The 10,583-nt window shown below is 46.3% G+C and overlaps 1 long non-coding RNA gene across 1 annotated transcript in view; it reads right to left on the bottom strand.

Annotated features, from left to right (window-relative positions):
- LOC102385237 overlaps nucleotides 1-10,583 on the bottom strand; it is a 73,967-nt gene that overhangs the window by 27,299 nt on the left and 36,085 nt on the right. The window lies entirely within an intron of this gene.

Here is a 10,583-nt window from a genome sequence, read left to right as displayed (position 1 = left end):
AACAAGGAGAAATGCAAAGTGCTGCACCTAGGGAGGAAAAATGTCCAGCACACCTACTGCCTAGGAAATGACCTGCTCGGTAGCACGGAAGCAGAAAGGGATCTCGGAGTCCTAGTGGACTCCAAGATGAACATGACTTCGTCAGCATGATGAAGTTATCAGCAAAGCTAACTGCACTTTATCATGCATCAGCAGATGCATGACAAACAGAACCAAGGAGGTGATACTTCCCCTGTATCGGGCACTGGTCAGACGCGAGTTGGAGTACTGCATCCAGTTTTGGGCGCCGCACTTCAAGAGGGATGTGGATAACCTGGAGAAGGTCCAGAGAAGGGCCACTCATATGGTTAAGGGCTTGCAGGCCAAGCCCTACGAGGAGAGACTAGGGCACCTGGACCTCTTCAGCCTCTGCAAGAGAAGGTTGAGACACGACCTTGTGGCTGCCTATAAATTCATCATGGGGGCACAGAAGGGAATTGGTGAGGCTCTACTCACCAAGGCGCCCCTGGGGGTCACAAGAAATAATGGCCATAAGCTACCAGAGAGCAGATTTAGACTGGACATTAGGAAGAACTTCTTCACAGTCAGAGTGGCAAAAATCTGGAAAGGGCTCCCAAGGGAGGTTGTGCTCTCCCCTACCCTGGAGATCTTCAAGAGGAGGTTAGATAGGCATCTAGCTGGGGTCATCTGAACCCAGCACTCTTTCCTGCATATTTCCTGCCTATGCAGGGGGTCGGACTCGATGATCTATTGAGGCCCCTTCCGACCCTAACATCTATGAGTAGTGGCTCCCAGCCTGTAGACGGGAAGGGAATAGACCAAGACCTATTCATACCCCAGGATCCCAAAAGCTTGGATGTGGTTGCAGGTAGGGCCGCCACCAGGGTTACATTGAAAAGAAATAGGAGTTTGGGGAAGGAAAGTAAACCATCATCCTTCAAAGGGGATAAGCAAACTTATCTACTGAGGGTTAGGAAGAAAATTTCACTGTGGCAAGGCCTTCCCATGACTGCCAGTCTTCCAGCATTCTCTGAAGCATCAGTACTGGACACTGTCAGTGATAGGACCCTGGACTGTTTCGAGAGTATGTCTGACATAGGCTGGTATTTTCCATGTTCTCAAAACAATATAAACTTTCTTGTGGACAGAAACTAAAAAATCATGTCAGACAAAAAGGATGCTATGGAACAGAGAGTTACATCTCTGATATGAACAGTGAGGAGAATGGAGATGCACTGACTTATATGGAAACAGTCATCCCACCACCACTACATTAGGGAACTAAAAGGAGTCTAAGAAACGTGAAAAGAGAGTATAAGGATACCCAGATCAAGACAGGCTGGCAGGACCATTAGAACATTATCATATTCCCTGACTGCAAGAGGATTGCCAATTGAGCCCAAAATGCAATTAAATATTAAGCATTCAGGTTACTTCTTCCCCTGGACCTCAGCCCAGATCCACAAGCCATGTGGAAGGAATTCTTTCCACTTAGAGGCCTTGGCAGAGATCTCTTTTTTTCCCCACACAGTGGAGTTCAAGGTAATATGACCTACTGTATGTGAATGTATATTTGCAAAAACGTTTGTTCATTACCTGGCCATTCTCAGTCACCCAACTAACTCAGAACATCCTGATAGGGAAGTCTGATCTCTTTAACTCAATCAGCTGGCAACCAATCAAATACAAGTGTAACCAGGGAGGCAGAGCTAACTGCCAGCTGCAGCCAATTATGGATCCCTGGGGTTCCCGCCTTGGAGCCCCTCTTCCAAGAGTGTGGAGAGTCTCCCTACAGAAGGATACCTAGAGCCTTGAAACCTTTGATCAGACACCAGTACTTAACTATATACAATTTATTTACATAGGGACAAAAGGAGAGGTAGAAAAGACCATAAGGATCAATATATACACCAAAGATACTGATAATTATTACATACTAATAACTATGATACCTATACTACAGCAGTGTGAAACCCCAAACAGCCTCTTCTGGAAATTTGGGACTAGCCTAGAATTGGAGGGGGGGGGACAAACCCTTATATTCGACCCTCAGGTCAGTTCCTAGATGACTTTTGCCCTATGTTGCTTGTAGTGATGCTATACGACTCCTGGTGACGAATGTTGCACTGGTCTTGAATACAACTAACAACCCAGTCTTTTACACACACTCTCTACCTGCATGGGAGAGGCAGCAAAGTTCTGAGTCGCTCACATAGCCCCTTCAGGGTCTTACACTCTATAACAGTGGTTCCTGACCTTTTTTTGCCACGACCTGCTGCTGGGAGTGGAGTGCGGCAGCACAGGGTCAGGGGAGCTCCTGGTAGGGGGTGCAGCTCATCTTTTGTGTGTGGTGCCGCCAGCTTTGCCCCCGTGACCCTCATTTGGGTTGCAACCCAAGGTTGGAAACCACTACTCTATAATGCAGCAGTCATAGATCCTCCCTGGATCAGTCTCTTACCAGTCACCCCTCCTGCGGGCTGGGTTGAGTCAACCTCCTTTGGCTAGAACCCAGCTCCTCCCCCTCAGCAGGGGCTCTGGCAAGCATGTGCAGCTTACTACCAGGCTCCTGACCCCAGGGAGGAGTTTATGTCCCGTTCCATGGCTCAGTGAAAACCTGCAGTTTTGCGATCCCTGCCTGCAATATCTTTCTCCAGCGCTCAGAGTTCTATGTGGCACTCTCCCCACCTCCCCTCCTCCCCCTGGCTGCTGCATGCCTTCTTTTATCCCCTCAGGGGGCCATGCTCCCAGATAGCAGCTCATCCAATCAGGAGTTCAGAGTGAATTTTCCAATCATCTTGAGCCACATCCCTGGATCACGGCTAGTCCAATCAGAAGTTCAGGGTGAATGGTCCAATCACACCAAACTTTCCTTGTTGCAACAAGTCAAAGCATAAGCCTAACTGGACATAGACCATGCTGTAAGAGAGCCTGATCTAACTCTGTTACACAAGCATACACCTATTTCCCCCCACCCCACCCCACCCCACCCAGCACTTGTTAGCAATTTGGTGCTGCTGCCCCTTTAAAAGGGAACTCCCCAAGGCCTCCCTTGGATACTCCTTTTTTACATGCATCCCCAATACCTATGCTCCTCCATCAGCCCTCCTTTGGCCTGACATTCACATGCTGTCCAGTCAGCTGCCATGTTTCCCCATGCTCTGACCCCACATACAGCTGCTGTGCTGCCAATTATAGCTCCCTCCCAGGGGCCCTTTAAACCATTCCCCATGTCTCAAAACAGTTTCTTTCCAGCCCTGGGCCCCTCTCCTAAAATGCTCCCCTTCTCTTCTACAGTCCTTTGGTCATACCCCTTTTTCTCTGATCCCAGTAGCCCCACACAAGCAGCCCAGAAGGGAGGATGACTCTTCTCCTGCCAACTCTATTGACTTGTACAACAGCTGCATCTTCTCCATTCACGTCTCCCTCAGCTTCCTGCTCTCTTATGCAGCCAGCAGGTGTTTCCCATAACCCTTGTTTCCATCCCAGCTATCCACCTGATCAAGCTTTCTTCCAACACCTGATACTACAATGTTTTCTGTTCATCCCTTACGCTCTCCCCCTCTGGGTTTTGTTCACCAGAGGGGGAAAATGTCAAACACACAAAACACCAAGATCAAGTGCACACCTTAAAACCCTGTAAGGAAGCATTTCCCAGGTGCAAGCTGCTGTCTGTGATTATGGTCAGGCACAGAGTAGAACTACTCTAGCTGCCAAATGATCTACCCGCAGAGTCCACGGTGCAAATCTCGCAGGGTTAGGATGGCATTGAAGTAAGTATGGTACTGGGAAGTACTGTTTTTGAGTCACTGATCCAGCTACGTCCGCTTTCCCCAATCACAAGAGCAGCATCAAAGTAGCACAGCATGCCCCAGAAGATACGCACAACACTTGGACACGTGTGTCTTTGTAACCATCTAGTGATTGGCCTACATCAAGTTTGTGACCTTGCTACTGCCTCCAGTTAATGGATCTGATCTTTCATGGCACCAACCAAGGATCATAACAGGGCAGGAGTGGACAAAATACAGCCAACCAACTGATTGTATCTGGCCTGCGAGTGGGCAACCACCAACTCATGGGATCTGGTCCACAGGTGGCCAGTGACTCCAGCTCTGCCCATCATGTGGTGATGGGCAGGCAGACAAGACAGCTTCCACTGTGCAGGTGGGCAAAGGGGGACTTCTTCCGCCCAGCACTGATGTGGCGGCATCAGCCATGAACCCAGGTGGATATCCCAATCCTCACCCAGAACTCGCTGAGTGCATTCATAGCTGATGCTGGTGCCACCTGAGGCTGCTTCCATTGCACTGGGCAGGTGGTGGCATTCAGAACCTGAACACAGGGCTGGCAGGTACCAAGTGGGGATTGGGATTGGGACATGAGACAGCTCTGTGTGGCGGTGGAAAACAGGGAGGGAGAGAGACAGAGGATCAGGGTATACTGCTGCTCCAGGGAGGAAGACAGAGAGGGAAGATCAGGGGGTGCTAGAGCTCTGGGGAGGGGTGAAGAGAGACAGAGGATCGGGCAGTGCTACAGGTCTGGGAAGGAGGAGAGAGAGAGGAAAGGGCCAGGGCATGCTACAGCTCCAGGGAGGGAGGGAGGGGGAGAGACAGAGAGATGTGGCCCTCAAGAGGGCACCAAAACTGATTAAGTGGCCCTCCAGCCAAAATAACTGTCCACCCCTGTAAAAGGGTAACCCCACCTCTGATGTCCAAAAGGTAGAGGTGAGATATGGTTAAGATCATGCTTAGTACATACTGAGGGAGTACCTTGTTGCAAGTCCCTTCCTCATCTCCTTGCTTGGGACCTGATAGAAGGGAGTAAACTATTTTTAGAAATTAACTTGGCTTGGCTACAGACTCAGAAGTTTGGGCATTGGGAAACAGCAACAGACTGTGATAACTTTTATACAATGGAAGAGAGATGAGCCCCATGGGCTCCACTAGTGGCCAAACAGTATACTGAATGAACAGGACATCAGCCATAGATTCACACACTTTTGCCTTTCTCGGGGCAGCTACATATAAGTGACTTTCCTTTACCTATAATAATGAAACAGACATCTAAGACTGCATCTGGAAGCTATTCCTGGATCCAAGAGTAAATGCATTAAGGATGAACTATTTGCAGCTTATCTACTGAGTGTATTTATATGGATCACAAAGGTTAGGACAGAGGAAAAGCCAGAAACTTTAATTTTGGTTTTGGTTTTCTAATCGGGCACATGTTGGTCACATCTGCCTGCAAGTGCTCCAGGAATTCGCTCATCAGGACTGAGACTGCAGCTGCCACAAGTGCTAAAACCCTTTGGCTCCCTGAGAATTCCACACGTGGAACTGCATCAGAGATCCAGGGTAATTACAGTTCTATTATAGTACTCTGTATAGATCACACACTATTTATAATAGCATTGGCCTGCTAGATGTTATTTCTGTGTACCCATTATACAAGTATTATACTCTGGACATAGCTGTTATTTCTTGCACTTAAAAACTCAAATTGTTAAGTTAAAAGAGAAAGAGGAAAAAATACTGTTATAATGAATGGGAATGGATAGTTTTTGATCAAACACTGGTGCCATAAAAGGCGAATGGTGAAACAGTAGCCTTTGCAGTACTGGGTCAGATGCTCTCTCTGAATTCTTTTTGCATTGTGGGATTAGTAAATAATAGTGATGAAGTCTTTCTAAAAGTGGTATTAACTGCTGCTTTATATTTATGCAAAAAATGTAATAGATTAATACTTTGTCATTCTATTTTCTTTAGCTCTGTGTTCAAATATCAATAAAAGTAGCTTTAATGTAGATATGCCATACAATTATTCCCATGAAAAGTCCATTACTGTTCCAATGCTTTTTTAACACAAAACAAATCACATAAGAAAGGTTACTGAAACTTATTCTTATTTATGCAAAGGCCACTTTACCCTGCTTTGATAGTATAAAAAGACCTTTACCATGAGGTTTACGCTGTCAGAGCAGCGTAAAGTGGCTTCAGTGTAAATGAGAATCAGGTTCTTACTATTTCTTGGTCAGCACACACTTACAGACATACCAGAGCAATTTGCTACACAGGAAAAGGCCACTTAGCCTTACAGGTCTATTTCCAAGAAGTTCATCTCAGCTGCAGATCCCCTGCCCCACCCCTCTTTGTCACTGCAATTATTCTCTGCATTCTCCACACACAAAGTATCTGATAGTTTCCCCAAGCTGATATTCTTTGTTCTAACGATCTTACTTCTTGTGCAGCTTTGGAGCCAAATTTATTCTTTGTGTAACACCACTGAAGTAAAGGGAGAACAGATTTATGCTGCATAGCATTAGAATCCAAACTATATGATGCCCTTATTCTACATAAAGTACTACAGGCTTGAAGGGAAGATATCAAGTCCTATTCAGTGTCAGTAGAGGTGTCACAATCCAGCCTGAGGGAATTAAATTCTTTTATCTGAATTCCCTGAATATTCCTAATTTTTAGATTGGGTTTTACAACTTCCTGCTCGCGTGTATTAAGCCGTCTCCAATATTCTACCTTTATTGCTTCTCATCTGTAATAGCTTTTTACTCAAACACATTACCCTTTAAAAAAAAAAAGGCATTCTTGAAATCTGGAATCATCCTGGTTGTCATATGTTGCACACTCTTCAAAGCAATCACATTCCTTCATTGTGCACGATAATAATAATAATAATAATAATAATAATAATAATAATGACCTAAACTTGATATAAAATTTGTGATGAAGGGTAAATAGCACCTTTCAGTTTTTATTTTATACTGGCTGTCATACATCCCAGAATCCAGCCTGCCTTTTCCACTGAAGCCAACAATGACTTGGAACTTATTCTTGAAAGTCCCTTTCTTAGCCCTTGAATGAATGTTCCAGTCCACACGGAGCTCTTTGTATTGATGTATTGATCAAAGGTTTATTGTTTTACATTTGTCTGCATTATCTATATAGATTATCTGTTGGCTTAGTGACACAGAGGGTCAAAAACTTCCTGTAACTACTTGGGTTCTTGCTATATGATATTAGTAGCATCAATATATGCTGGTACCTTATTTTTATAACTCTCTATTAAATCTGTTGGAGGCAAATCCTGACAAAACCTGCCTATGTTATGGGTGTAGAACAACCACAGCTCTTCTGGTGATTTAGCAAGAGCAGAATTGTAAAGGAACCCAAACCACCAAGCCAAACCTTGGCCTCAGAGCCCTGTACCCTGTTCCAGAATCATGTCCTGATCTGGTGCAATGTGATTTGAGATGAGGTGAGACCTTCCTCAGTGTCCTAGCTTGTGGGGAAATAGAGTTCATCAATTGAAGAAACAAGGAAGGGCAGAGAAGACCAGTCCCAGCCTGAAAAGCCAACTAAGAACTCTGAATGGCCTACAAAAGAAGCAGTCTATATAAATACTGCAACCCCAAGAACTGTTATAGGAAGCCAAAAGGAAGGTTCCCAATTTTATACAGAAAATGCTCACACCCATATTCACATACAATTGGGAAGACAGAGAACAGAGACTGGGAGGTTAGCTCTGAGCCCAGCAGGGAGAAGCTGGTTAGGATTTAAAGGCAGTGGCATGATACATGGTGACAGGCCCTCAAGTCTGCAACACCCATTGTGCCTAAAGCTTGCAGCCCTGAATAGTGGGCTCTGAGCTAGTAGGCACAGCTGGAGGAAAATGGCTGAGGTCAGGAGAGCATACATTTAGGGTTGGAAGGGGCCTCATAAGATCATCGGGTCCAGCCCCCTGCCCAAGGGGCAGTAAGTCAGCTAGGGTTAAAGGATCCCAGCAAGATAAGCATCCAAGTGTTTCTTAAAAGTGTCCAGAGGTCCTTGCACCACCTCTGGAGGCAGTCTATTCCAGGCCTTGGGGGCTCGGACAGTAAAGTTTTTCCTTATGTCCAGCCTAAAACGGTCTCGAAGGAGTTTGTGACCATTGGACCTTGTCATCCTTTGAGGTGCTCTGGTGAACAGGCGTTCCCCGAGATCCTGATGCACACCCCTTATGTACTAGTAGGCTGCCACCAAGTCATCCCTGAGCCTGAGCTTCTCCAGGCTGAAGAGTCCCATAGCACGCAGCCTCTCTTCATAAGGCATGTTCTCTCGCCGTCTGATCATGTGTGTGGCTCTCCTCTGGACTCTTTCAAGCTTTTCCACATCCTTCGTGAATTGTGGAGCCCAGGATTCGATGCAGTACTCCAGCTGCAGCCTCACCAAGGCCAAGTACTGCAGGAGGATGACTTCCTGGGTCTTGCTCAAGCCAGAGTTTTGTTTGCCTTGCCAGCTGCAGTATCGCGTTGGTAGCTCATGTTCATCTTATGGTCAGTCATGACCCCCAAGTCTCTTTCGGTCATGGTGCTAGTGAGTGTAGTATTGCCAAGCCTGTAAGTGTGATGTGGGTTCCCCCACTCCCCGAGGTGGAGCACCTTGCATTTCTCCATATTGAATGCCATCAGGTTTTCATCTGCCCACCTTGCAAGCCTATTGAGGTTGGCCTGGATCACCAACCTATCCTCAAATGTGGATACTTTTCCCCAAAGTTTGGCGTCATCAGTGAATTTAGCCAGTCCGCTTTGGACACCAGAGTCCAAATCATTTATAAAGACATTAAAGAGTACAGGTCCAAGAATGGAGTCTTGGGGGGACACCACTGGTTACTGAGTGCCATGTTGATTTGGTTCTGTCAACTACCACCCTCTGGGTTCAGCCTTGGAGCCAGTTCCCCAGCCATCAGACTGTGGTATAGTCAAGGGCACAATTGCCCAATTTTTCCATGAGGACATCATGGGATACCAGGTCAAAGGCTTTTTTAAAGTCCAAATATATGATATCAACCTTTTCCCTTTTGTCCAGGTGATATGTCACCTGGTCATAGAAGGAAATTAGGTTGGTCAAGCAAGACTTACCCACAACAAACTCATGCTGACTATCCCTCAGAATATTGCCTTCTGTTAGCCTGTCAATAATAGTTTCTTTAATAATTTTTTCAAAGATCTTCTGGGGGATTAAGGTCAAACTGATTGGCCTGTAGTTTCCCAGGTGTTCTTTCCTCCCTTTCTTGAAGATAGGCACCACATTGGCCCTCTTCCAATCTTCATGTACTTCGCCCGAGCTCCACGAGTTCTTGAATATCCTTGCCAGTAGCTGCGCTATGATGTCTGCCAGTTCCTCTAGCACTCTTGGGTACAATCTATCCGGACCAGATGATTTGTGGGGGTCCAGCCTCTCAAGGTGTTCCCTCACAAGATCTATGCCAATGGTGGGCATATATTCACCCTCACCCTGGTCATCCCGCATCATGTTAGACAGGGTGGTCCCTTTGGGCTGGTGAAAAACTGATGCAAAGTAATCATTAAGCAGATTGGCTTTTTCCTGGGTGTCAGTAGTCAGCTGCCCCAATTGGTTTAGCAGGGGTCCAATGTTGACCTTGTTTTTCTTTAGTCTCCCCACATATCTGAAGAAGGACTTTTTATTGTCCCTGATTCGTGTAGCCAGTTTGAGTTCAGTTGCAGCCTTGGCTTTCCTAGTTTGCTCCCTACAGGTGCAGACCAGTGCAAAATACTCCTCCTTAGTGGTGTTCCCTGTCTTCCAGCCTTTATACACCTCTCTTTTTAAATGTAGGAGGTCCATGAGTTCTTTGTTGAGCTAAGGGGGTTGTTGAGCCCTTTTATCATCTTTCCTACAGGTTGGGGTAGACTTCCCTTGTGCTTCTAGGATTGCTTAAGGAGCAACCACTCATCATGAACCCCCCTCCCTGTCAAATCATGGCCTCTCAGGGCCTCAAGAACAAGCCTTCTGTGCTTATGAAAGTTGGCTTTCCTACAGTTGAGGACTACTGCATTGCTGGCTGACTTGCCAGCTATGCAATGGATAGTGAAAGTGATCAACTCGTTGTCACTGTCACCCAGCTTCCCTTTGATTCTTAGGTCACTGATCAGATCATCCCCTTTGGCCAGTACCAGGTCAAGCAGCGCCTTACCTCTTGTTGGCCCATAAACTTCTTGAGACAGATAGAGCTCATTCACGCATGTGAGGAAGCTTTGAGACTGATCACATTTGGCTGAGTGCTCTTCCCATGAGATGTCTGGGTGGTTGAAGTCTCCCATGACAACCATGCTCAGAGAGTGTGCAGCCTTGGCCAGTTCCTTGGCGAATTCATGGTCAAGCTCTTGTTCCTGATTTGGAGGTCTGTAGTAGACTCTTACCATTGTATCTCCTTCACCATGTTCCCCTTGTATTCCAACCCAAAGGGTCTCCAGTCATCCTCGTTGGGTGCCAAACTCAGCTTGTAGGGACGTGTAGCTCTCCTTCACATAGAGAGCTACACCCCCACCCCTTTTATCAGCACAATCTCTCCTGTACAGGGTATAGCCATTTATACCCATAGTCCAGTCATAGGAGGATTCCCACCAGGTCTCCGTTATCCCTATGAGATTGTAGTCATTTTTGTTTAACAGAAGGACCAGTTCCTCCTGTTAATTTTTTGGCTTCTTTTGACTTCTTTTTTGGCATGCACATGTACCCTTGCTTTGGTGCCCTGGATACCTAAAGCCCCCAGCTTTTTTACCAGCTCTACCT

This window comes from Alligator sinensis, unplaced genomic scaffold (assembly GCF_000455745.1).
Source record: "Alligator sinensis unplaced genomic scaffold, ASM45574v1 scaffold560_1, whole genome shotgun sequence".
Taxonomy (NCBI): domain Eukaryota; kingdom Metazoa; phylum Chordata; order Crocodylia; family Alligatoridae; genus Alligator; species Alligator sinensis.
Note: the sequence above shows the minus strand (reverse complement) of the source record. Positions and strands in the feature narration are given on the sequence as shown.